This window comes from Amblyomma mixtum, chromosome 3 (genome assembly GCF_055824585.1).
Source record: "Amblyomma mixtum isolate Tamu chromosome 3, ASM5582458v1, whole genome shotgun sequence".
In the NCBI taxonomy this organism is placed as follows: domain Eukaryota; kingdom Metazoa; phylum Arthropoda; class Arachnida; order Ixodida; family Ixodidae; genus Amblyomma; species Amblyomma mixtum.
Window position 1 is genome coordinate 86,609,079 of NC_143014.1, and position 25,616 is coordinate 86,634,694.

Consider the following 25,616-nt stretch of genomic DNA (forward strand, 5'->3'; position numbering starts at 1 on the left):
TTGGATTGTCGGCGGAACGTTTCAGATGCTCCTTTATTCGCCATAAACAAGCGCGGCTGCCTGTTCGATCGTACGGGCTGCATATCCAGTACTGCGACTTGCCTTGCATTATAGTTTCCCTCCTTGCCACGCCGCGGCGCTCAAGGCAGCAGCCAGAAGGGTGTAATTTCTATATTGTCCAAGTCGTTTCCGTGCGACGCCACTGCCGGTTTCCTCCTCGCAGGCGCGTCCAGCGCGGTGATTTGGCGGGCCGTTTCTTGCGACTCATCTCGCAGAAGGAGCCGAAATAATGTGGACATTCGCGGACCATAATGCGCCCTGCTGACTGCGCATGGGCCGCGTGCGAGCCCTAATGGGGGGCAGCACACTCGGCGAGGGCGTTTCAGAGGGGACCAGCTGCGCGAGATGTGACAAGCCGGGCCGCGTGGTGGGGCTCCATGATGCAAGGCGCACACCTCTGGGTCCATTAGCTGCTCTTTTGTGACAAGGAGGGAAACTCGTTTCGGCCAGAGCGTGCCGTCCTGGCGCCCAGTTGTAGCCGAAACGGAACCGCGCGTTCGCTCTCACCGCGCCGCTTGTTCGACTCACCTACCGAGGCTTTGAAGAAGAACGAACGAATAAAAAGACGGGAAAGGACCGGGCTGAGGGGAACGTCTCACGGCAGTAAGGGTTCAAAGAACAGCGGTGCCCGCCGGTTACGTCGGGGCCAGGCAAAATGGTACCTACCTGGCGCTCGATCATGACAGGTCGCTGCTGTAGGATCAAAAACGGGAATGGCTGAACAAGATGAAGCCGAAACAATGACTTCGCTGTCACTGGCCAACGCTCGGCTCCGCTTGGCCGGCGCCCCCTCTCTTGCTGCTGCTGTCCCCTTCGCTCGGCCGCAGCGTCGCCTATCGCTTTTCTCACGGATCTGGGCGGCCATTTGTGTGCTCTGCTCGCCTCCCCAGCGGCACGAATCGCGCGTTTTCCTTTTCGGCCTTATGGTGGAACTGCAGTAATTTCTGGCTGGGCTCTTTGTCCTTGCTTCACCTCTGGTGCGTCGCCCCTCTTCTTGTTCTTCGCCTCCTCGGCCTGCTTTCTTTCTTTCTTTCTGGCCGCTTGTGACCCCCCCTCCCTCCGCCGCAGGAGTCTGGCCGCCGCTCGGAGCTGCGGCCTCTTCGTTTTTTTGCGCACTAGGGGTATTACAGAGCTGACCCTATCATATACTTCCTTTCCCCCCCGTTTCAAACAATGCGCGCGCTGAAAGCGGAGCAGCATTCCATGGCCCCCTGTCTATGCAAGCTCTCGGCTGCGTGCAACTACTTTTTTTTTTTAGCATGTTTTTCTCTCCACTCTCGTTTTCACTAGCTTCGGGATGCTATATGGGCGCCTTCTGCGGCTTCTTTAAGTGTTAGACCTCGTCTGATTAGCAGCCAACAATCCCCTCATGGCTTCCCTCAAAACAGCGGCAAATATCCCAAAGGTTGGCCGAGGTACTTTTTGATGGATAGTTTGTGACACGTTTTAGTGCGAAAGCACTACTTCACGGGGTCAAACCAAACCGAGAATCTTCTGGCGTCCCTGACCTTGAGGGTGCAGAAATAAAGTAAATATTGCCGCGACTGGGTTTCGAACCCGCGTCGTCGTGAACAGTTCAGTTTCGCTAGAGCACTATGTATGCTAGCGCCGCCGCTGACCACGCCTGGTATTAAACTGCAACACACTCTCGCGCTGTGCATTACACACCGTCGTCTTCATCAACTTCCATCTGCAGTGCTAACAGATCAGATCAGCTTAACCTCGATCAGAGCTTAACCCGATTCTTATATTGTCGCCAGACGTGCCGACGGCCCGGCAAAGCAAAGCCATCAGCCAACCAGGCTTAACACATCCTTTCGCACGTCTACTCGGTGTAACTACGTTAAAACCCTACCGCTTTTTTGTTCCCGCTGCAGCATGAGCCAATTTCTCCTAGGCGACAACGAGTAGCTACTGTTCTTGTGTTACCTCTTTCTACTTTTCCGTTTTTGCACAGTCAATACAGAAATGCTGGTTAGACTTTTAGTGTAGTTATTTGACGTTGTGAAACCATGGATCAGTAGGCAAGTTATGCTTTATCAAGCGCACTTGTGCAGCTTTCCGCACACCTTCTCCTGCTGCAGCCTATTCCCCTTTTTCAATTGCAGTTCTGTAATTCTCTCGATCCGTGGCAGCGGTGGCGTTTTCATCGCGGCCTTTGTACTCGCATCCGGCAAGGCCACTGACGCTCTCGACTTGTGAGAAACAGCCGACAGGGCAGCGGCTGTCTGAGTGTTCAGCATTGAGATTGGCCGGCCAACCAGCCTTTTGTGCCACTTGACTCAAGTCCACCTTACTGGTTATCTTACAAGACGAGCTTTGTTTATTCAGCGTGCGAATGGTATCTCTCTTGCTTTCCTGACGTATTCGGTGTTTCGACAGCGGCGCTCCTTACAGCGTCGCCGTCTCCAGCGTTTGCCCTGCGGCTGGCATGCCGCCTCAAAAACTGCACCGCTCATGCGTTTTTTTTTTTCTTCTTCCTTCGCTCTTGGCTCTCGAAGTGCCTCTTTGCCTTATCACGCGAAGAAAGATAGCCCCGTCACACTAATCACTCTAATTAGATACGCCTAGAGCTGCGCCATCGGGGATCGTGACCCCAGAGCTCAGGACTTTTCGCGTATGCTGCCGTTCCCCGTCTGCCACTCTTTTTTTTTCTTGCTTTACTTCTTCGTGCTCTCCTTCTTGGCTTCCTGAGTGCTTCTTAGGTCTCGCCATTTCCTTTGTGATAATGAGCCCGATAAATTGACGGGCAGACGAAAGCACCTCGAAATCCCTTATCGATGCCTTCTCTTTTTTTCTTTCTGTCCTAATACGGGGCTTTGCCACTCGGACGCTTATCGCGCCGTGCCGCTCTTGTTGCTTGTTTCAGACGAAGTCGGTCTGCATGTTCTCGGATGCCCGGGATGCGCAGTTGCCGTTCGTCTAATTAAGGCAGCACCGCTCTCCTGTCTTGTCGCCTACTTCTTCGGACGGCGTCAAGTTTCCCGGAACGGCCACGTTGCCACCCGCCGCCGGACGCCTGTCTGCGTAAACGGTGAGCCCACCAGCTCTGCTGCCGCTGCCCCGCGGACTCTGGCTGCTCGCAGTGCGTGACCGCGCCTTGGCGCCCAGTGTCCACGAGGAGTGGTCATATCGTATCGCTTCCTACACTCACTCGCCCATAGACACCCTAACGGACGATGCGACAACGTTTTGGATGCCAGATTTCAGCTCGAAGTCCTTGCAGATAGCATGTGGTTCGTTAGCTGTGGAACCGAATGTTAAATGCACGGTCTTGCCCGATGGCTTCTGGCGTGTACTGTTCGTTAGTTCTCTACGTAGCGTGTCGCCACTCTGGCGGGACGCATTTTGGCGCATACTGCTCCGAGGTTCATGAACGCGCTGCTAGGCCTCAATCACATGACCTGACGCGGCTTCAAGCGCATCGTCATCCTCGCCTTGAGCCCTTGTGATTTACTGCGCGCTTTGCTTTTATTTTTGTTGTTGCTTTCATTCGTAACCTGCTACTCTGCTGCAGACGTTCTCCTTTTCACGGCGCTGGGCAGGGCCGAAAAGGACCGCTCTTTTCGGCGTCAGCAGCTGTTAAAGCGGCTACGCGCGAACGTCATCTACGCGGAAAAAATTTACTTAATTTTCTATTTTCTTTTTAGACTTAGCTGAGGTGATTCCCCGTATTCATTCCGGTGAACGCGTCTAGAATTTTGATTGCATTGAACAAAATCGCTCAATGCACCTTGCTTCTTTTTTGCGCTTGTCGAATCCTCAATTTAATATTGCTGCGTCGTTCACAGCGCTTTCAGATTAAGCTGGTAATGGAGACATGGTGAAAAGGTGCCGACTTCGCTTGCGCACGATGAAAAATCTTCAGTCCGGTTTGCAGAAGTTGCCTTTACGTGATAAAAGACAAATGCGGTGGCTCGATCAGATTACGACTGCCTTGTGTCCGTGTGGTGTTGATTGTGCCCCGTTACAAGAACGGAAGTGACAGGATTATTGTCTCTAGCTTCATTTTCGTATGCTACCAAAGTGGATCTGCGTAAGGCATCGCATTATGGTTACGTAATGACGGATGACGATGAGTCACGATAGGAACGTGAGAGCTTCTATGAGCGGCCCGTTATATAAACTTAGAAGCGCCCGTTTTGTAATTTTTTTTATCACGTGTTCGGCATCTACGCGGCACAGCAATCGTGGCTGTATCAAAATACGTACTGTCCGAGCAAACAGATTTTAGAATCGGAACAATGACGTTAGCGATCAAAAAAGGGATAAGCTGAACGTTGTATCCGCTACCAACAAGCGAATTATCTATGGAAAAGTGAACACTACTTTCTCTGCGCCGCAGACTGTATGCTTCGGTATAGTGTTAAAACGCAGGAAAATGTTTTTATTTCGAGTTCTTCAAAACGGGCTGGAATTCCTGTGTAAACTCAGTGTGTTGTTTCATCACTCCGCTATTCCTAGTCTATGGTGCTGAGTTTCCCTTTGCCGTATTTTTTTTTTCTTTTCGCGTACTTTTTCTCTCCCCCAGCCTAGCGGCAACGTCCTCCCCTCTGGTGTCTTTCATGCCAATGCGGCCAACCGAGTGGCACATGGACTGCGTCTGGTGTCTCGGGCAGAAAGCGTCAAGGGATCCATATCAATGGCCCCTTCACGAACGTTGCGTAAACAACTGTGAGGACGCCGGGATTTTTTTCGCTGCAGTTTTCTGCCTAGGTGTTCCTTCGCCCGCGCTTTCTCTTATTTTGCACATCAGTCGCACAGTGAGGGTATGCGCGTATTTTATGGCGCGTTTTTGGCTTCTGCAGTACTGCGATTAAGTACCGAAGCTGGTGTTCCATATTTCCGCGCTCAAAAAGCTGTTGTTGACAATAATGCAACCTACCCCCGTTACGAGTGCTGCTCCGTAATTCATTAATTGAGCACTTCTTTACTAACTGTGACTTTTGGCTTGCGGTCGCGTTCCTCGACAACGGTATAGCTCTCAAAAGTGTGAGGACCCCTGTTCTCAATGAAGATTTCAAATGAGACCGATCTGCAGGTGTTCTTTCGTGCTGAGTTCGGCATCTTTGCTTCAAGTCACGACTGATAAAGTGAAATGCAGTTATATGTGACGTTTTTTAAGTACCTTATAGAGCAAAAGAATGCATCGTTTGTACCGCAAACATGGCATCAGGAACTAATCGCCAAGGTCAAGTTGCATGTTGCGCCGTCATTTTCGACAGACTTTGCGAGTGTTCTTGGCTGTTTATTTCCTTGGTCCTCCTTTCGCGTTGCAGCTGTAGTTCGTTTTCAAGAAGAAACTGCTGCTCGCGAGGCAACTGATTCGCTTGGCAAGTGGTTGAACGCGCGCCATGCGCTTGCGAGAGCCAGCACTCGACGTCCTCCCAAGCGCGGAGGAAACGGTGTGCGCCAATGGCACGGCTCGCGTCAGTAGTGCGAAGTAACAACTTTATCAGGCACTGCCTGTTTTCCTCTTCGCTTTCTTGTTTCGGCTCCGTCGGCTTCCTTCGTCCGTTATGGCGTTGACTGCCACGCTATCTGCGCTTTGCTGCCGTCTTCTTTTATGCGCCTTTTATCTGCGCCTTGTCCGTATTATTCGTTCGTCGCCGGAGCTGCTGCCTTCTTTAGGCTTTTGATCTCGCGACGCCCGGACGCTGCGAGCTCAAGAGAGGCCATTAAGAGCGCCACGAATCTGATTTCCAAATTATAGGTAGTCTGGGAGAGCGCGCTGCGGCTAATGAAAGCGACTGAAAACCTCGCGCAAGGACAGAAAGGAAACGACGGAGCCGGCGTTGCAAGATGCGGCGCCAGATTGTATTCTTCCCGTGTTGCTTTGGATGCGTCGTCTCGATTCTCGTTCTTTCTTCGCGGATCTCTCGTGGGCAGATGCTTAAACGACGCCGCGTTCCGGGCTCCGATGCGAATCTCTCGGCTCGCGTGAAAGGCCTCTTTTGTTTAGCTAGCACACCGGCCCGCAGGACACGGCACGAGCCTCGCCGTCATTGGATCTAGAGGCGTTCTGGAGTTTCGTCAGTCTCTCCTAATGGTTTTGTTCGTCGCCGTGCTGCCTGTCGAGAAGGGGGGAGGAAATTAGCGGCCGAAGAAAGCGCGCGCGTGCGAGACTCTGTCAACTGGGCGAGCGAAGCGCCCTTTGTGCAAGGTGCGCGGAGGCTACAGCATTTCCTGCGAGCTGCGCGAGCGAAAGCAGCAGCAGCGGAATGGCGACGGCTGAAAAGTCGCGCTGAATGGAACGGCACAGCACCGGACGCCTTGGTGCGCCATGAAGTGGCGAGAGGCTTTGAGAAAGCCAAGTGTTGAGCTTTTACGGGCGAAAGTGTTGACTGTGACTGTGCGGCGCTCCCGTTGGTGCTTGCAGGCGGGCCCCCATCGCTTATCGGCGAGCACGCCAGCTCGGAGCGCTTTACGCGGACAGCGATAAGGAGCAGCCCTCCAGACGCGCAGGCGTTATGCCGCCGGGAAAGTCAGGGCTGTCGCGAGGTGGCGTGACAAGCACCTCGACCACACATGCGCCGGTGCCGGAATTCGCATCCCTGAGCACAATGCTCCGCCGTCTCCTCCGCCTTCTCTCGCACCTGGCGCGTTCCTCTTTCGGCATCTTTTCGTGCAGTGTCGCTATTCTTACCGCCGAATTGATTCTCATTGTCGGCTGTATTACACGGGTTGTGCAGCGCTGTTGCTTTTCTGTGTCCCTCGGGACCGGAAAAAAGCAGAGAAGCAGCAGTCGTGGCTGCTTGTTTGACTTGTTCGAGGCCTGGTGCGGCTGCACGTGCAGCAGCAGCAAGCAACCCCGCGCCAATGCCGTCTACTAAATGCTGCGAGGTGCCGTCTAGGCGGCGTTCGCCCCGGCTGGCCGCTCTGTTTTTGCTTCGCTCGGCTGCCGCGTGTCGCACTCGCCCGATTGCTGCCGCCTGGTATTTGCGATGCGACAATCTGCGACGCTATGAGTTCGCCGACCGCGGCGGTTCGGTCTCGATCGTTTCCCCGCTTGGGAATCTCCTTCCCGGGTCCGCGGCCTCTGCGCGGCCGGCCACGATGGCTGCCCCTGGAACTGTTATTGCCGCTGCCCGGTGCCCCTTTCCCGGCCGCGCTGGGAATGGGCGTAAACGCAGCTGTTTCGCGGCTCCAAATTGACTGTTTGACCGCGACATGTCGCCCAGGGGGCTGCCTGCCTCGGCGCCGCCTTTGCCCGCCCTGCGTCGCTGCCACTGGTGCGGACTGCAACTTTCGCTCGGCCTCGTCTCCGCTGCTGTTCCCAACATGGGATGAATGCGCGTCCGTGGGGAAGAGACGTTTTGTGCCTTGCAGTTTCGTTGGTCGCTCGCACGAACCGGTTGATATGGGGCGTTTTTGCTCAGACTGAACGCCGGCCTTTGAGTTGGGTGTAACTCACTGTGGAGCCACACGGTTAGGAAAGCAAGAACGTCAGTGCCTGATTTTCAGGAACGCTGTGATAAACAATCCAAGCAGTAAGAACTGGGTTTCTGGCAAACCTTGCGTCGATTCCCAGCGTCGTCAGAACTTACGGAAATGAATCAGTAATGCTTGTCGCTACCTTACGTTAGCTACGTGTCACAGAGTCAGTGCGTAAAAAAAAAAAAAGGAAACAGAGAAGAGGCATAAGAGGGAGATGCCAATTATTATTTGAGCACGCACTTGTCTTTTTATTTTCCTTTTTTCTATCCTTCATTTCTCTTGCTCTCCCAGTGCAGCTATTCGCGCAGCTCGCTCGCGCAGCCTAGTTAACGGAATTACGCTCTGCGCAGCCTCCTCTGGCTTCCACGTGACAGTCTGTGTTTACAAAAACACGTGGCGGCCTTTCCTCGATGTTCGAACCCGGCAGACGGGTCGGCGGAGCCCGTTTCCTCCACCGCTGAGAGGAGAACCGCGTGTTCTCCCTTTTCTCTTTTTTTTTCTCGCCTGGGCAGGAAGAAAACATTTATATTTCTTTTTGCTGTTTTTGCCTGTCGGGAGGAGACGCCGGAGGAGAAATATTGGGAAAGATGCGTCGGGGGCCGAATGACGTCACCGGCGGCGAAGAAAGAGGAAGGCGGATGAGGGAAAGCGGCTGTCTGCTCGGTAGCCGGCGGAGAGGCGGGGGCTGGCGCGCGCTCCCCGGCCATCGACAAACGAGAAAGAAAAAGGGGCGCATAAAGAAGAGCGCAGAGAGGAGGCTTCTCCATTTTCCACATTTTTCGCCCCAAAAAGAAGAAAACATGGGCCGGCAGGGGTGGAGACGAAATAAACACACGAAGAATAAATCTAACGCGGGAACGACAAGCGAGCTGCGCGACTTACTCGAGGGAGGAAAAAGAAAATAATATATATGGGCTCGAGTAGAAGAAGAGGTGGGGGAGGCACGAGCCATAGTAGGGGGGGGGGGGGGGGGGTGCTGTAGGGACCGTATATTAGAACGGAGACGCTGCGGGCTCTGGTTTTATGCGTGTGCCCTCGGTTTTTCTGTCTCTGCGCATTGGTCCTTTCTTTTTGTGCCTGTGCGTGGGCTGCTGCACGGCTTCGCATTGGGCACATCTATGCGTGTAGGCCCCCGTGCGTGCGTCGCATATGTACGTTTATGTGGGCGATAGCTGTATGGTTTTTGTGAAGGGAGACGCGTTCGGCTGTATTGCCCGCTGCTGCTGCGGAGTGCGTTACGACGCCGAGGCAGAGGGGGCAGCAGCGAGGAGTGGGCGCAAAATCAAGCAGAAGAGCGAAACGGGAGTGCAAGGAGACGACGAGGGGCAGAGAGGAGCGTCCGTAGAACACCCAGAGACCAGGGCCAACGAGAGCGGAATGTGAAGAATAGGAGGGAAAGGAGAAAGAAGAAAGAGAGCGCGGGGCGGCGGCACGAGAAAAATTAAAAGATCGATGACTAATTTTTCCCGCTAGCCAGCAGCACTAAGCGGTATCCCAAAGAGGATCGGAAGATGGGGAAGCGCGCCGAGAGCTGAAAGGAACCAAAGATGTACGCCATTGGCACTCTAGAATGCAGGATTGGTCGGACTCTCTCAAGTGAACAGGGGAGAACCAGAGACGGCACATGCACTCGCCGCGCTCTGCTCCGCCTACCGTCAAAATTTGAGCGCTTCCTACCCCGCTTTAGTCTCACTCTCTCGCTCTTCTGCGTTTTGCTTCTTCTCTTCTTGCCTTCTTTTTCGCCTTGCCGTATTCCGCCGTTTCTTTTGTTTCTTCAAAAAATGTGGGAACTGTGGGAAGGGGCTCTGCACTTCTGGCGGCTTTTATTTTCACCCGTGCACTCGCGGGAACGAAAAACGGAAGGGTCCAGTGGTTCAAACATCGGGGCGCAGAAGAGGAAAGCACGCTCTCTTACTGTGTGAACCGGGAGGAGGATCGAGTAGGCGACGTCAAGCGAAGAACGAAAGAGCGAGAAAAAAAAGCAAGACAGGACAGAACGAGCGAAATCAATATATCTGGCTGCTGAGGCGGCTTTTCAACGTTTTGGCACTGTTGAGTTGTCGGAGTGGGCTACCTCTTCTTATTGTCGCCATTGCTGTTTCTGTTTTTGCGCCGAACTCGAAGATCGCGATTCCGCTAGAGGAGAAAGTGCAAATAGCTTAACCTCTCCAGCGACAGCGCAGCGCGCCCTGGCGCAAGGATCTTTCAACCTTGAAGCCCGTACGCAAGCTCCGCTTTGGTAGCCCGCACATTTTCAGTCTGCCTCGCTCTGCCCTGGAGATAGCAAAGAAAAAAGAAAGGCCGAAAGGAGGGGGGAGGGGAGATTAATTCGTGCGCCTCTGATTTGTCCCTTCATCGGAGCTGGCGCGCAAGATAAACAAATTGTGCTCCTGTGCGTGCGCGATCTTTAACAGGCGCCGCATGAGATTTTGGCTCTTGTTTTGCTTCGCCCCTGTCTGCGGCGCACAAGCGGCTCCTTTCGTCCGGGGTCGTCTTCTGTGGGCGCATAATGTGTCGCCACTTGAGAAGCCGGACGACGCGCCCGCTCTGAGGAAGCGCGTCATAAAGGAGCGCTCGGGCGCTGGAGGGATTTCGCGACGCGTATACGCGCGCGCAGCCGGGGCCTGGGCGGACGGGCCGAAATGAAAGCGAAGCCTGCTTTGCGCCCCTAATTGGCCCCAAGGCCAGAGGCGCACGATATCGCTAAGGAAATCGTCTCTTGAGCTGCTCATTGCCAGCAATCAGAGCAATTCGCAATTTCTTGGCGTCTCCGAGCCGGCCCTCGACGGCGCTTTCATTTCCTCCCACTTCCGTTGTCTGCGTGGCAGCTGCCGCCCTGGGGCCTGCGTCACTCTCAATCGCCGATGATGCCGGAGACGAACGATGGCGCGCGCGCTCCTTCCGCCTCCCTTTTGCGCGCTCGTTTGGGGCGCCCACGTGCCTGGCGCGCGCCCTTTCTGCGCGGCGCTAAATGGGCGCGCTCTGCCTGCGAGTTGCCAGCGCCGACTGCAGGCCCTGCGCAGCGCAGGTGCGCCACTCTTGTCGCCGTCCGAGGAGCGAGGTGATAATAATCACTCTGCGCAAATGCCTCCAGAGCGCGCCCAGCCAGCTCTGAGCCAGTGCTGGACCACTGCGGTCTGCTCTGGCCTGATGGGCCTTCTTTTGCCTCTGTGTATCCCTTGATGTCGCTCTTCCGAGTCCCAGCGTCACTGTTGCGCCATTAACACGTGAGCTGTACGCACACACGAATACGTAGTGCCGAACCAAACGAAACTGAACGTCGCGGCTGTGTAGCAGATCCAGCTTGAGCTTAAGCTATGGAGCTAGGTCAGCGAGCATGTTGAAATAAAAAGAACAAACTTCGATCGCGCATATTCTTTGTTGTATCCTGGCGTTCTGTTTATGTCCATCACCACTGCTTCAACTACGTACCACCCAGTGAAGCATGGTCGCAAGAGGAATCCAAAAAAAGTTTGCAATACGCAGAAGCGAGAGAGTCGGTCATTCTCGGGTTTGAGAGCCATCGCTTTCCCGTGGTGCAGATGCCAAGCCAACGACTTTGCGAACAGCAGTTTAGCCTGGATTTTTGTGCCTTATACTAGCTTCTATATATAGCACTTGCATTCGGAAGCGAACGTGTCCTCAACGCTAGAAGGCTGTTGGCTTTTGCATCTCCACAAACTTGCGTCAAAAACTGTTATGATAAGTTACAGCTTTACATTTCTCTTAAGAGACTACAATTTTTTAGCCTGTTTTTTTTTTTTTTTTTAGCCAGATTTCTTGATCTTATGTAGAACGAAGACAAAACACATTCCCAAATAATATGGTTTCATCGTAAACCTTTCGGCGACTGCGGACCTTGTTGTTTTGTTAGACGTGTATACGGCTCAGAAACCATTTAGTATGGGTGGCGGTTGGACTTTGCTTTAAAGAGAAATAGCCGTTAAAAGTACGCTGAATAGAATTCTTGGGATTCTGTTTTCACTAAAACAGGTCGGTATCCTTGGCATGCTCGTAACTGCTAGCTGGCTATTGAGTAGGAGTTGCACTCAGCCAAAGGAGAAAAAATAGCAAAGTTCGTTTGGAGGTATTATTACGTTACCTTACACAGCTTTGTAGGCGAGGAGGCTGCACTTTTCGGCCTCCGCTAGCGAAGCGCTGCTTGTTCACTGCCGTCACTCGCTTAGGGCAGCTACTTGGTTAAGTCGCCTTCTCCACTACACTTAAGGACGCTGACGTGAAACAATGCATAAGCGCCACTAAAAAGCGTCATGTTTTGGCTACCGCGACGGTTGAGCGGCAGTTTCATCGCTGCTGTCGACACGCAGACCACGTATGCCCTGCTCTCTCGCTAACTACGCTCTACATCCCTGTGACAACTCAGATTTTCGAAGTAAACTTCCGCTCGCGTTTTTGCCTGATGGCTCTATTATTTAACTTCCGTTACATTACTTAATGGCGATAGAACCTCTACAAGCACGACTCTAAGTGAGATCAGTTGTGCGGTAATCACTGACTGCTATTGCTGGCAAAGAAAGAAAAGGTTCACTCTAAGCGTTATTCGACCCCACATGAATACCGTATCATATCATCGACATAACAAAAATAGATAACAGTGATTCACTCCTGGAAAGCAAAATGCGCAAAAAGAAGTCCATTGCTTTATGAAATAAACGCCGAAAAAAGTGCTTTGAATTTTCAAAAATTAAAACCGATAAGTGCAACCATTAAGTACAGGGCCCAACGTGACACAGCTTACTGCGTCTTTGATAAGGATTTCCTCGACGTCACCTCTTGTTCCTTCAGAAACCTCTGTAGGCTAGCCTTACTGCGCTGTCGCTGATATTAATAGTCGGGGGTTGCTAGCCTTTGAACACGTTCTTGTTTCTTCGGCCATTCTTTTTTGTGCCGCTACGGCGACTCTATACAGAGCACTGAAAGTCGGCAAAGGAGATGTTTACGTTAAAATAACGATGAGTCGTTCTATTGTTAAAGATGTTCGGCTTCATTCTTGCCGGCGGTGACGGTTTCACTCGTGCAGGCCTCGTAGCGCAGCTGTGTAGCACACAGGATTCCGTTCTCGGACGACTTGAGTTTCTTTGCTGAAAAATAATACACTGAGTGTAGTGAAATATTTAGCGTTCCTGTTTTGCGCTGATGGCATGAAGATATTAACGCGATAGCGTTGAAAGTCTCATTCTGCGGAAAGCCTGCGGCGGCGTGAGCGAAAAGTTCCCCAGAGAAACAACTTAGGTGGGCCACCTAGATCACGTGACCCTGTGACTTCATCACAGCCTGCCCACCGGACTGTGAGCAGCCTGCCCACCGTGACAGGTGGCAGTTAAATTAATGATCGGCCGCGAGAGGTTGATCGGGAAGAGAAACCTGGGTCTCACATGCCCCACAAATGGCTGCGCTCGAAACAGCCACCTACGAGGGCAGTGTCGCATCGCTTAATCGCCACAGCACTGCGCCGGGAGTGGTTTGAGGACGTCTAGTCATCTATGAATGTAAAGTAGAGAATGACCAATTCCGCATAGATGGTCATAAACCCATTCACGCTGTCGCGTCATACCTGTCCCGTCCTGTTTCTCAACCTAACTCGCACTACGCGTCGCAGCGTATCGCTCCAACGCAGCGTATCTGCCGCCGCCAACTGGCGTGCTATCAACAAGCGAATACCAGACTTCACGAAGACCAAAGTGGTATCTTACACGAGTAAAACAGGCGACATGCATTTCTCGCATCACGCATACGGTGACCCCCTGCTTCGCGAATGCCGCTTTTGTGACCTTAGTGTTGCTGTCGACTCCACGCTCTGTTTCTCTGAGCAGATAAACCGTGCCACACGGACGCGCCCTGCGCACCTTCGGTACTGCGAACAGCATTATAACATAGTTTAAAAGCTTTTAATGAAATGCAGAGCTTTACGTTTTCTTGCGTTCCCCACTGTTGGCGTGTGTCTTAGTTACATGGAAAGCACCTATCTGCCCAGCGAAGATTCATTCGAGGTTTATGGCCTTTATGTAGCTTCATTACTTCAGCAAGAATGTCATCCTGTTGGCAATCATCTTTGCATCTTGCATGCATTAGTGTCTTTGAACTACTTGGGCATAAAAGATGATTAAGTCTTACTCTTGATATTTATTGTTCACAGTGCATTTAGCTTTGCTTAACTTGAGATTTCCTTGTATTGTCTTCAGCAAGCAGATCTGTTCACAATACTGAGGTTTAAGACTCATATTTTGAAGCCGCCGCTGTGGTTCAGTGGTTATGGTGGTCGGCTGCTGACCCGGAAGACGTGGGTTGGACCGCGGCCATGGCGGTCACATTTCGATGGAGGTGAAATTCTAAAGGCCCATGTGTGATGTCAGTGCAGATTAAAAAGCGCCACACTGTAAGCAAGAATCAGCCCAATCAGGAGTTTAAATGGTTGGCGTCGCCCTTTAAACTCCAGGTGTGAAAACATTTGCTTGATCAATATGGAGTAAAAATGTGTTAAATGACCTATTTTACACCCTGCATTCAATAATGGGGCATACAGAAGGATTATCCTCATAACTCCTATTTTTAAATTCAGTTTCTTGGTCGCAGTGCACCCCAAGTCCTCAATGGAGTAAAAAAAAAAAAACACTAATTTGCGCCACCCGCCCCGCCACATAGCGTCTCGTCTGCTTCTGGCCAGTCGCGTGATTAGCGCAGAGTTTCTTACTCTTTATTACCTTGAGTGAAAGCTGGCGCCCCGCCTATGGGAGTTTGCCTGGAGCTTCCTCAAGACCACTTCAGCCACCATGGACGCTCTAAGCATCATGGGCCGGTGAGCTACCGACTACAGAACCACAACTTTTGACCAAGAAATAACGCAAAAATAGACGTTGTTTGATAATCAAGAGTGGCCTAGCATTCAATATCCTGTCTATAAATTGCAACAAACCAACAGAAAAGCGTGTAAATACAAAGTTTGTCCAAAATAAGAGATGGCTAGCTCCCCTATTCGCCAACTATTGCACACTACAGAAACTAATATTTTGTGCTTAACAGGCGCACTTTTAAAAAGAAAAATATTAAAAAAAATGTTCTTGCTTAAACACTAAGAAATTTTTTAATGGCATTTCGAAAAAGGGAACCTTTTATTGGCGTCGTGTTCTGTTGCGCTTTCGCCACTATGGCTTTTGCGCACTACGTTCGCGGCAAAGTCGTCTGCGCGCGGGGCGCGCACACGGAGAACAGCGTTTTCGGAATTGGACATCTCAGTAACGCCACTCTATATTCCCGAAAACATCCGACTGTCCCGAACCAGGTGGCTCACCGGCCCATGACGCTTTGAGCGTCCGTGGTGGCTGAAGTGCTGCGCCGTCAGCTTTCCCTCTAGGTAACAGTAAGAAACTCTAAGGCAAGACCTACTGAACTACAGACCTGCACATATGGCGGGGTCCTATGCAGCAGCGTGCGCCAACTTTCGTTAGCTTATTGGCCGTTGAGGGCGCTCGGTTGACCTGTTCGTCTGCTGTTATCATCATCATCGTTTGCCAATTTGAGCAAGATATTTAATACATTTGTTTCGTCTTCTTCTGCTATCTTAACATCAACGATAAAAATATCCACAATAACGACTTTTTTCGCTCTGGATGAATATAAAAAACGTCTTTCTTTTTATCCGCTTTCTTTTCGTCAGCACCACCGTGCCTAGCATATATAAATGGATGTTAATGATTACGTGGACAAACGACGAAACTACCTGTTTGAAATAAAATGATGGAGGAGTCCATCTTGTTCAACAGGTATAATGTAGCGCCACGCTTCCCGTAGGTGCCTTTTCCTAGCGGCAAAAGGCATGAACTAGAACATGCGCGCTGTAGCAGTGCCAAATGTGCAGGTCTGTAGTTCAGTAGGTCTTGCTCTAAGGATTATGGCGGTGAGTGACGACCCCTTGTTTGCCATCGGCACGGGATCTCTGCTGACTTCTGTTCCTTCACGGGCGCCTGCCGCAGTACAAGATGTCGGCTTGTCGACGTTTTCCGCTACAGTAAGCTACCTAATTGAGCTGCTCTCGTGAAGCCTCCAGCGCTAAACCATACTTGACCTTCCTTTGTTAGTGTCGCCGCCCCGTTAGTCCCCGCTTAGGCCTAATTCTCAGGGCCAGTGTGTTTCACGCGGTGTGTTGCAGTAAATTATGACCGTGAAAACTACCCAGCTACTGCTTTTTAGTTTTCAATTATTTATTATAATGTTACATCGCTTTATCTACGATCATAGCAAACCAAAAGAGCTCGTACGGCAAAAGCAGACGACAAGCACACGACTGCTACCGCCTCCACTGGGCTTGCAGACGGCGAAAAGAGCGCGTGACGCGGGGTCAGATTAGGGCAGCGCAGTTTCCCAAGTTTGGTTGCCGGCTGCCCCCGCAGCAACTGCCCGTTTCCGCCGCTGGCACTGCTGTAAGAATGAGCCTGAATGAGGATAAATAAACATGACGCCATTTTAATTCTTTCTACTTACGTTTGCCAAGGACGCGTCTGTCTGCAGTGAAGGTCAAATTGGCCAAAACAGTTACCACGTGACCACACTATATCACATAGCAACAGCGGGCGCGAAGCGCCTCAGTTCATACCTATACTTTCGATCCGTTGTTTATGTGCCAGTATAGCGGCCATCTGAGTGGGAGCCCACCGGGACCACCATTTGCATTAAATTTGGGGGCCGCACGATTGGCGCAGAATGTTCGAAGTAGTGTCAAATAACTTTACTTGTTCCTGAGGATAAAATTACTAACTGAGATGGAGCCCAAAATATGTGTGGGATTCGCTCTGACGACCTTTTCGCCCATAAACACTGCATTCCGAGTGCCTTCAGGCGGCCATTACAGCTGAACCGTTTGTAGCATCGAGTTCCGGATGGTGTAAAACCATTCGTCGTGTTTATAAAATTTAATAGCTGATATAACGAGGAAGTATACCAAACATAGCGAAGGTGGCTGTAAATCGCAATAGTAGTGCAAAGTCCATGAGGTAGATGGCGCTGCTTGTGTCTCAGGAGAAGGGTGCCTCGATGGCCAGCATCCAGGCACCCTACTTAGGAGGGTTGCTTCCGGAAAGGAAACATCCGCGGATGTTTGAATGCGGTCTTCTCCACGTCTGCTGAGCACGCTGATGTAAACACTGGAAGCTCCCGTAGCTAACGCTCATAAGTCGAACACTGCGGCAGTCTAGGCGGATAATTTTTTGGGCTCCATTTCTTTTAATAGTAGACAATTTACTTCCTTCTACTCCTAATTACCTCCGTTGTATAAAGGAGTAAATAAAATGCTCCATTTATATGGAGTAAGTAAAAACTACTTTTGGATGTGCGCTAGAGGACAAGCCGTTTACTCCCATTTGGCCGTTTTTTCGTTAACAGGTGGTTCGAAATTATCCGGAGCCCTTCACTACTGCGTCCCTCATAGCCTGAGTCGCTTTGGGACATTATACCCCATGAGCCATAAACCATCATATTTTGTTTATAGACGCTCCGTAACGTGCGTCTTTTCATCAGTATAATTATATATGTAGCCCTGCAATCAGGACGCGCCGCCCCATCCCATTATTGTTCGCACTAAAATTTATTCTCTGGCTCTTTCTGACTATGTTGACGTTTGTCCAGCAGCGAAAGACGCATTTATCGGCAAAAACGTTTGATTTAAAAATCTTCACGGCAGTCGATTCAAACTCCTGACGTCCTTAGCGAAAAGGCCGGGTTGTCACCGTTTTGGAGTGAATGGCGGTGTAGCGTACCACCTAGGATCCGCGTCAACGTTGGTGTCGACGAACGCACTTTACCTCCGAAATCGGCTGGTGACGGCGGCATCTGTATTTCTTTCTGGTCTTTCCGAGCTTATAAGACCAGTTTTCGGTGAGAGTGGTCCCTATGTGATTAGAGTGCGGTACCCTGTGGAAATGTATAGCTTCAATTTGTCCTTAGTGCCCCTCAACCCGACCCTTGCTCAGCATTTCTTTCTTGAAGTGCGCAAATACCATGGCTGCCAATATTCCTGGACAATTGAATAAATATTAACTGACTGCTCAATGGCCGTTTCGTGGCCGAAATCGAAGATTCTGTCTTATTTCACTTCTGACGGGAGATATATTTACAGGCAGTAATTGCAGTGGCATCCGAGATGTTGGCTTAGTTTGGGGTCGCAAGGCCCCCGCTCGCTCTCGCAACTGCTAGTGCTCGCATCTGTTAGTGCGAATTGTGTAGCTACGCGTTCGTCTTTGTGGCACCACAACGTTTGCATATCAGGAGTCTCAAAATGCTGCCTGTATACTTGTCCGAATACTTGTCCGAATGCTTGTCCGAATACTTGTCCGAATACTTGTCCGAATACTTGTCCGAATACTTGTCCGAATACTTGTCCGAATACTTGTCCAAATACTTGTCCAAATACTTGTCCAAATACTTGTCCAAATACTTGTCCAAATACTTGTCCAAATACTTTCCTGAATACTTGCCTGAATACTAGCCCGAATACTTGCCCGAATACGTGAACAGAAGTCAGAGAAACTGCTGCAGCAAACATGTGGGCACGGCCTGTTTTGTAACCCTTAAATTCAGAGTATCGTGGGATTAGGAGAACACACAAACGTACCGCATGCGCTAACAACTTGTTCTTTGCGTTGCGCCGACGCCATGAGGTGAAGAATAGGTTAACGCAACGGGGTGTGGAGCAGAGGAAAGAAAATCGGTATTGAGTCCGAGACTGCAGTCTTTGATATGGCTTTCGCCGTTTGCTTATTTCCTGCGCACCTTCTCATTTACGCAGAATAACGACATTAATAGTCTCAGGTCACCTACTTTGCGAAATAAGGATTTAGTCCGGTTTGACGCATTCCCCGCGGCTTGACATTAGACCATTGACAAGTTAGTGGGCATAACGCGTTTATTACAGTGCCCGTTTGATATCAAAGCACTTTTCTAACGCTAATGAGTTTCACAGAATTCAGGAAACCTGCTGCTCCATTCTTTCTGTGCTGAGATTTTGTAAGACTGTTAATGAGCGCTGTGTATATACTTTTTGATTGCTAGTTCCGCAAGCTGAGCATGCAGATGAAACGAAAGCGAAACGACGGAACGAGCGTCGTTACTTATTAAACTATATACATGGTGAAGAAATTTTGCGGCACGCCGACCTACTGAATGAACTCCCACCAGACACTCTTTTGGCCCGATCCAGTCCTCTCAGTAGGAATTTTACCGTGTAATCAACGTCATCACAGGTGATATATACAATCACTGACTACTTAATATTAATCGACGAAATGCTTGAAAGACCGTTGAAAAAATAGTGGCTTTATATAGATGTCAAACCATTCCGCTTTCTTTGCACAGGTAACTTAATTTTTTTTATATATATTTCAGCACCTTGGTCTAAGGAAGAAAAATTTGATGCCCTAATCGGTTAGTGCGGGGATTCGATCATACAGAGTCGTGACGGCGGCTTCTCCGAATACTTTTATTAACTCTGGGCTCTGCCTTCGGCTAGGGTGCGAGCATGTCATTTGTTTTTTTGCCAAATTTTGCTTTTTTGGCTCATCCCGTACTCTACCGCTCATATGTGCAACTTGTGAACAAGCAACCTTCAGAAGCCGATGTGTGTTTCAGAGGCAAGATTTTTCTTTTCCTTCGGTCCCCTCGCATGGGGGGGATGTGTGAGTAACGCACCATTCAGAATGTAGGCGACGACATTGTTGTGACATGAGTTGATACGAATAGTATGAGGGCAAGTGTGAATCGCAAACTTCCGCTTTCTAAATTGTATTTATACTGTTTTACCTCTTATTCATGACTTGCCCGATGAGGCACTTTCTATTTATGTATCCTATCCGCATCTTGTCCGCATCACATGCGTACTGCGTGAAAAATATTGCGCTTTCTATTTCTTTTTCGTGGTTAACTTCGCAAATATCAGCGCCCCATAAAAAAAATATTACCGAGCGTTTAGATTCGCAAGGGACGCTGAAGTTTCTTGAACCTAGACGAAAATTTTCGGCCAATGAATGGCGCCTAGCAAGAATAAAAAGGGATATGAAGATGGTTTAAAATGAAAACACATGCAGAATACTGCGCCGTCTCCTCTTCAAGTTGGTGCAAAGGTTAAGGCGAAGGACGGTTGTGAAAATGTGCTCCCCTTTAAATATACGGTGATGTGATCGTCTTGACACTCTGGCGTGGTCGACTTAAAAGCGAAAAGGGCGAAATTCGCCGCTATCTATTGCATAGACATCCGCACAAGATCGATAGCCGACTCGTCAATCATTCTGTGTGTTAATATGCGCGTCCTAGAAGTGTATTACCGGTTTCAAGGCGCCGCACCGGTATGTTGGGCATATGGGGGAGCCGTTCTTTCTTTCCTTGTGCCATTGTGTTTCGCTGGGACGCTCGCCGACTTTTTTCTTGGACTTCCCGTGCTTGTCCTCGTATAGACTGCTCTGGCGGCGCGTCATCCAACCTTTCTGCAGCCTCTATACATCTAAGCGCGCTAGCGTGCTGAACACACCGACAAGCTTGGGAGTCCGGTACGTTTTAGGTACCGGCGAACCGCCTCTCCGGCTGCGAAGGATCGAACTGAGAAGGGGCGCTCGCGTTACGAAAGCGACGGGCAAATAAAATGGCTCCGGCTAGAAAGGTCGGGTTAAGGGGCGATAAAAGCAACAAATCATCCTGCATCTACTGGGGCTCAAGGCTGAGGCGGGTTCTTGTTACCATTGGCGCGACCAGTTTGATTAAATTGCACGGGTTTTTGTCTTCCCTGCGTGCGTGCGTTTAGATGGGGCTGATAAAACAGGCCTGTTTCTCTAGAACACGCGTGCCCTGAATTGACGGTGCGACTGCAGAGCCGAGGTTTCCTGTTTTCATCGTGTTCCGCTTCGACGCTGACATGTGCGGTCGTCTCAACCTTATCGATTTGCCGGATTCAAATTCGCCGTTGGTCGTACTGTCGCATTTCGCGAGACATTTGCAACTATGCGCTTGTGTGCATGTTTTTTTTTTATTTCTGATATTACTAGCATTTTCTTGAATCCCCGTTTTTGCGGGCGCGCATGCGCAGACCTGCACTCACTGTCCAAAGCGACTGAGTTGGTGCGTGATACCGAGCCTGTTTTAGAATTTTTTGTATAGCCGTAAACAGTGCTATAGCCAAGCAATAATGGCTTTTATTTACCGCTTTGAATAAAAGATGCGATAGCCGGTCAAAGGGCACGGATGCAGAAAAATTTAGCTCTCGCGCCCTAAAGATCTCGAGAGTTCAACCGTAGCCAAATTGGGCAAGCAAGCTCGTGCTCGGTTCTTGGGGATGTCGCAAAGTGAGAACTACGTCATACTTGACGCACTGTTCTGAAAAAAAACAAAAAAAAAAAAAACAAAACAAGTATGAATCTCTAATTCGCCCGCACAATTGTTGCGTTTTCTCGTTTCGTTTGACCGGTGTCATGTTTTGTGGGTATGAGATGGCGCCTCAATCGAACGCTCTGTTTCGCCCTGCCCGCTCAGATGTATGCGTTCTCGTCGACTCATGAGCACGAAGTTTCAAAGGAATGGTGCATTCTTTAAAATTTCAGTGGGCCGCCCATTGCTTATTGGTGTGCTCCGAATAAGATCTCGGTGCATGTGGTGATCAAGAACGTTTATTTTCCTGTTACACAAAGGTTAATCTAGATTAAAATGTATCTGCTTGTAATTAAAAAAATTATACAAAAGTTTAGATGTTAGAACTTCAGCGTTTGATTTAGTATCGTGTGAAAAACCCACCTCTTTAGTTTCACTTAATTGTTCTTTGTAATTGTGATATTCATCGGCAGCATCACGTAGTTTATTTTTGCCATATTTATCTTCTGGAAGTTTATCAGGTATGCAGCTTCCATCGAGGATTAGTGATGTATTTTCCCTTGCTTTTATTTTCTTTCATAATACCGATCTTCCATGCAGTCGTTGCAGAATTAATTTACAGCACAGGATATCCGTGTCTGAATCAGCTGTATTTTTTTTCTGCTTATTTTCGAGCACAGAGCAGAAGGTAGAGAAAGATTGGTTTATTGGGGTTTAACATCCCAAAGCAACTCAGGCTATGAGGGACGCCGTAGTGAAGGGCTCCGGAAATTTCCACCACCTGGGGTTCTTTAACGTGCACTGACATCGCACTACACGGGCCTCTAGAATTTCGCCTCCATCGAAATTCGGCCGCCGCGGGCATGGTCGAATCCGCGTCTTTCGGGTCAGCAGCCGAGCGCCGTAACCACTGAGCCACCGCGGTGGGGCGGTAGGGAAAGAGTTAGGTGGGTTCTCGACATCTACATCCCAGGGAAATTGAGCGCAGCTGCTGATGTATATGTCATTCTGTACTGAGTGTATCACTTTTTATAAGTTTCCGCAGTGCGTACAAAAATGAGCTTAGCTGTGACGTATGGTCCCCGCCTCAAGCTTTCGAACGCGAAAATAAATCCCACCTCAACATTACACCACTTACTTTCGATCGATTCCTGTTCATTTTTTTTTCTCCTTGCGCAGAGTTTCTCGGTGCCAGGCATATTAACAATAACTTCAAGGTGACACAGTGGGCTTAAAGACAAAGCACGAACCTCATTTCACAAAGTCCGACAAAAAAAAAAACTGCGCGTTTTCTCTTCTCAGAAGTACGGGAAGGACCTGCTACCAACGGGACAGAGCGTTATTTCTCTTACGTAGGCAATGGAGTCATTCGCCAAAGCTTTCGTGTCTCCGTACGCGCTGGCTGGCGCGTCGGTTGGAGGCTCCTCCGGCCTTGCGTGGGCTCGCCTTTCCGGAAAAAAAGTGCGTGGCTCTGCATGCTAATAGCCGATCGCCTATGTTTTAAATACCTTGTTGCAAATCGCGTGCTTCACAGGCGTTCGTTTTAGCGATATATATCAAGTCATCCGTGTCCTCGAACTGAGTGTGACCTGTCGCTGTGGTGCGGTTTTGTTGTTCGTTTTCCTAACAAGTGCCGCTCGCCTGTTTTAATTTTAATACTTCTTTTGTTTCTTCCATAGCTGTAAATTCACTGCCCTTCTCTTCGCAGCTCGAAAGCGGCGTGGAAGTTGAGGGCGGATTCTAATTTGAAGGTCTTTTGGCACAACTCCTATCGGCGTAGGCTGTAGTTGGGAGCTTACCATCAGACTTTTGAATAGAAGAAAAGGTGATTTCTTGCATGTTTCTTTGATTTTTGCGTTTTGCAAGACATGGATATGTATGTGCTTTAGCCCTTGCTTTTTGTTTGCTGTTGTATAGGGCTCAACACCTTTTCCGTTCTTACAGCGTTCTTTCTTGCTCGCTGGAACTCCGTACGCTAACGCGAGCCAAGAGACGCCGACACGGTGATTTAGGTTGAGATAAGAGTCCGTTCGCTTTTGTGATAAACAAGAAGATGAAGGTAGAATGTTAGGAAGAAGCTCAACTTTCGTATGGCTTCCTCGCCAGTGTGTTTTGTCGTAAAGTAGACAGCATTGGAGTCCATGTCGAGGCTTCAGTGGTGCACGTACCGAAACGGTAGAGTTCGACGAATATATCACGCTAGGCTGTGTCTAATTCTTTTGTGAACTCGCGTATAAATGTGCTCGTCTATAAAGAATATTTGCACAAGCTTCGGTAACAATGTAAGGGAGCCTTTCTAGGTCATATCTATGTCACGCGTCGCACTGAACAAGAACAGGTATTTCGTAAACTTTTGTGCCCGTGAATGGCAGGCATGGAGAGCAAATGAAGGGTGCTGCTAGTTGGCGGCTCTGGTCCCAGCCCGCAGCAGCCCGATGGGCGGCGGTCTGCACGCCGTCGCCGGGGTTTCGGGGAGATCTCCGCCGCGTGTCGGCAGGTAGGCTGCGGCGCGGGTAAAGCACCTTCGAGTCGAGAGGCGCTGACGACAGCGCGGGCGCAGTCGTTACCTTTATGGTTCTTGTCCCGTGGGCCAGCTGCGGCGAGTCGAGGGCGGGGGAGGGGGTAGAGCGGAGCGCGCAAGACAAGAAAAGTCGGCCGTAATCTAGCGCGGCGCGACGCGGGGTTCCTTTGTGCGCGATAGAGTGAGCTTCTTATCGCGCCGAGACGTACGCCGTCGGCACGAGCAAACACGCCGCCGCCGCCGCCGCGGTGGCCCTCTCTCCGGGGCGACCTCCGTGTTCCGTTTATGAATGCCGTCTTTTGTTTCCCCCGACTGCTCGGGATGCGTCCGCCAGCGCCCCCTGCAGGGGTCACGCGCGTGCGCAGCCGCCACAGCGCCCGGCGCGGACATCACAGAGAGGAGCGGAGGAAACGTCAATTATGCCTTGCATCAATGAAGGCGGCGACGCTTTGGTATGGACGGCACGTACTTTTATCCAACACCGATACGGACCCCAGAGCTGGCTGTCTTGCGGGGATTCGGTTTCGTGGTCGCCTAGCTGGATTTCCGATGGCGGGTTCTCCTGCATCCCCCCCCCCCCCCCCCCCCCGGCATTTCTTCCATATTTTTTTTTTCGTATCCATGTCTTTTGCGGATCCCTGGGGGGCATTGCGACAGGTTTCGGGATGATTTGCTTTTGCCTCCTGCGCTATACGCGCCCTGAGTTTCAGCGCTTGCTTATATCGTATTTTCTTTTTTCTTTGCGCGCTAAGTAAGCCGAGTAGCGGGGGACACGTGCCGCAAATATTAGCGGTACTACTAGTTCCTCCCGAAATATGAGCCCCAGTGACTGGCCTCCGCGTACTGATGCTGTCGCGCGCGCGCGCCCTCAGCATGGCCGCTTTCAATGTCTGGCTGAGGTACGCTGGACTTACGAACGAAACAGTGCGCAAAAGTCCTGTTGCCTTCATCGCTTCTATGATGGGTGTCAGCTTCTATGTCAGCGAGTTAGTAGGTTTGTTTCCCCGAATTCCTGCAGGAACCGTGATGGCAATTACCGGGAAACGCAGTATTTGTGCCCAGGTATGACGAACGAAATCCACCGACACCACGCCCCGTCTGCATTCAGGCGTCCTCTGACCCATGAAATTCCCTATCAGCCTCCTTTTCAAGAACAGAAGTTTGTTTTTGCAACTCTGAAGCGCTCCTGTGAAGGCGAAATTCAATAAACCTTAGTACTGACATTTTATGACTGCATCCAGAGACCTTTTCTCCTCTGATACTTCCCTGTACTAAGCCATGATTATGAATCGTGAATGAAAACAAGAACTGCTGACGTCTGCAGAGCAACCATCTGCCTGCTGTAAGCAGAAAACACTTCTTAGCTACATAACGCGCCGTGTACAGAAAACACGTAAGTGCTCAGGAGTGCTGCTCAAGGTATGTTTCTTCCGGCAGGAAATATAATTTTCGTGATACTTCCTAGCAAACTATCCTTCTTGTAAATTTTATCGACTCTCATCACCCTTGTTATAAAGTAGACTGTGATTCATGCGGATTTTTACTAAACTCCGTGAGAAAGCTTGCACCCTGCATCGAACTAATTCAAAACAAAATTCTTTATTCGCATGAATTCATTTGCGAGTGGCGACAGTATTGTGCATCTCGTTCTTAATAACGAAGACGAAAAACTCTGATGTTCATGTCTATTTGGGCTCGTATTTTTGTCTCGCAAATTCTTGCCGGCCTTTGGGCGCAACCAAGAGCGTTGCATGATTTGGTATTTGATACTACTTATTTTGATACTACCTATTCGATACTACTTATATTTTGATACTACGTATTTGGTACTACTTGCGAGGCTTTTAACTTGATTCCTTTTCGGTCTTTCTCTGTAGCTTTCTAAGCTTCAGTTGTGTCTCCATTACTCTGCGACGCGCTTAAGATTACGCGACGACACGGTAGCCAAGCTAACATTTCTGCAGAAGAACAGTATAAGATTGCTTGCCGTCGTAAATTTTTGCGAGACAGTGCACTCGGGCAAAAGGCACGTTTTTTCTTTTGCAACTGCACGAAAAGTGTTATTAACTCTTTAAAGACGTCTGCGGGCTTAAGGGGCAGCAACTTTGGCTGTAGTGGGCCGAGCTTTTTGTGTGTGGGCCGAGCTTTTTGTGTGTGGGCCGAGCTTTTTGTGTGCACAGCCGTGATCGCGGAACTCGCCCGTATAGTGGCGGTCAAAAGAAGCACGCGTGGAGAT

The 25,616-nt window shown here is 50.1% G+C and overlaps 2 protein-coding genes across 13 annotated transcripts in view; one reads left to right on the forward strand and one right to left on the reverse strand.

The window, feature by feature from the left end:
- LOC149350833 (thiamine-triphosphatase-like) overlaps positions 1-25,616 on the reverse strand; it is a 663,235-nt gene that overhangs the window by 438,791 nt on the left and 198,828 nt on the right. The gene's annotated exons all lie outside the window — the stretch shown is intronic.
- zfh2 (Zn finger homeodomain 2) overlaps positions 1-25,616 on the forward strand; it is a 339,472-nt gene that overhangs the window by 69,526 nt on the left and 244,330 nt on the right. For 3 of the 6 annotated variants that reach the window (XM_089579993.1, XM_089579997.1, XM_089579998.1), the window contains exon 2: positions 2,930-3,094. The exons of 2 other annotated variants lie outside the window; for them this stretch is intronic. The gene's annotated coding sequence lies outside the window, so the exon portion shown is untranslated. Of the gene's footprint in view, positions 1-2,929; positions 3,095-23,460; positions 23,833-25,616 lie in introns of those variants that run through there. One more of the 6 variants, XM_089579996.1, reaches the window with a different exon arrangement.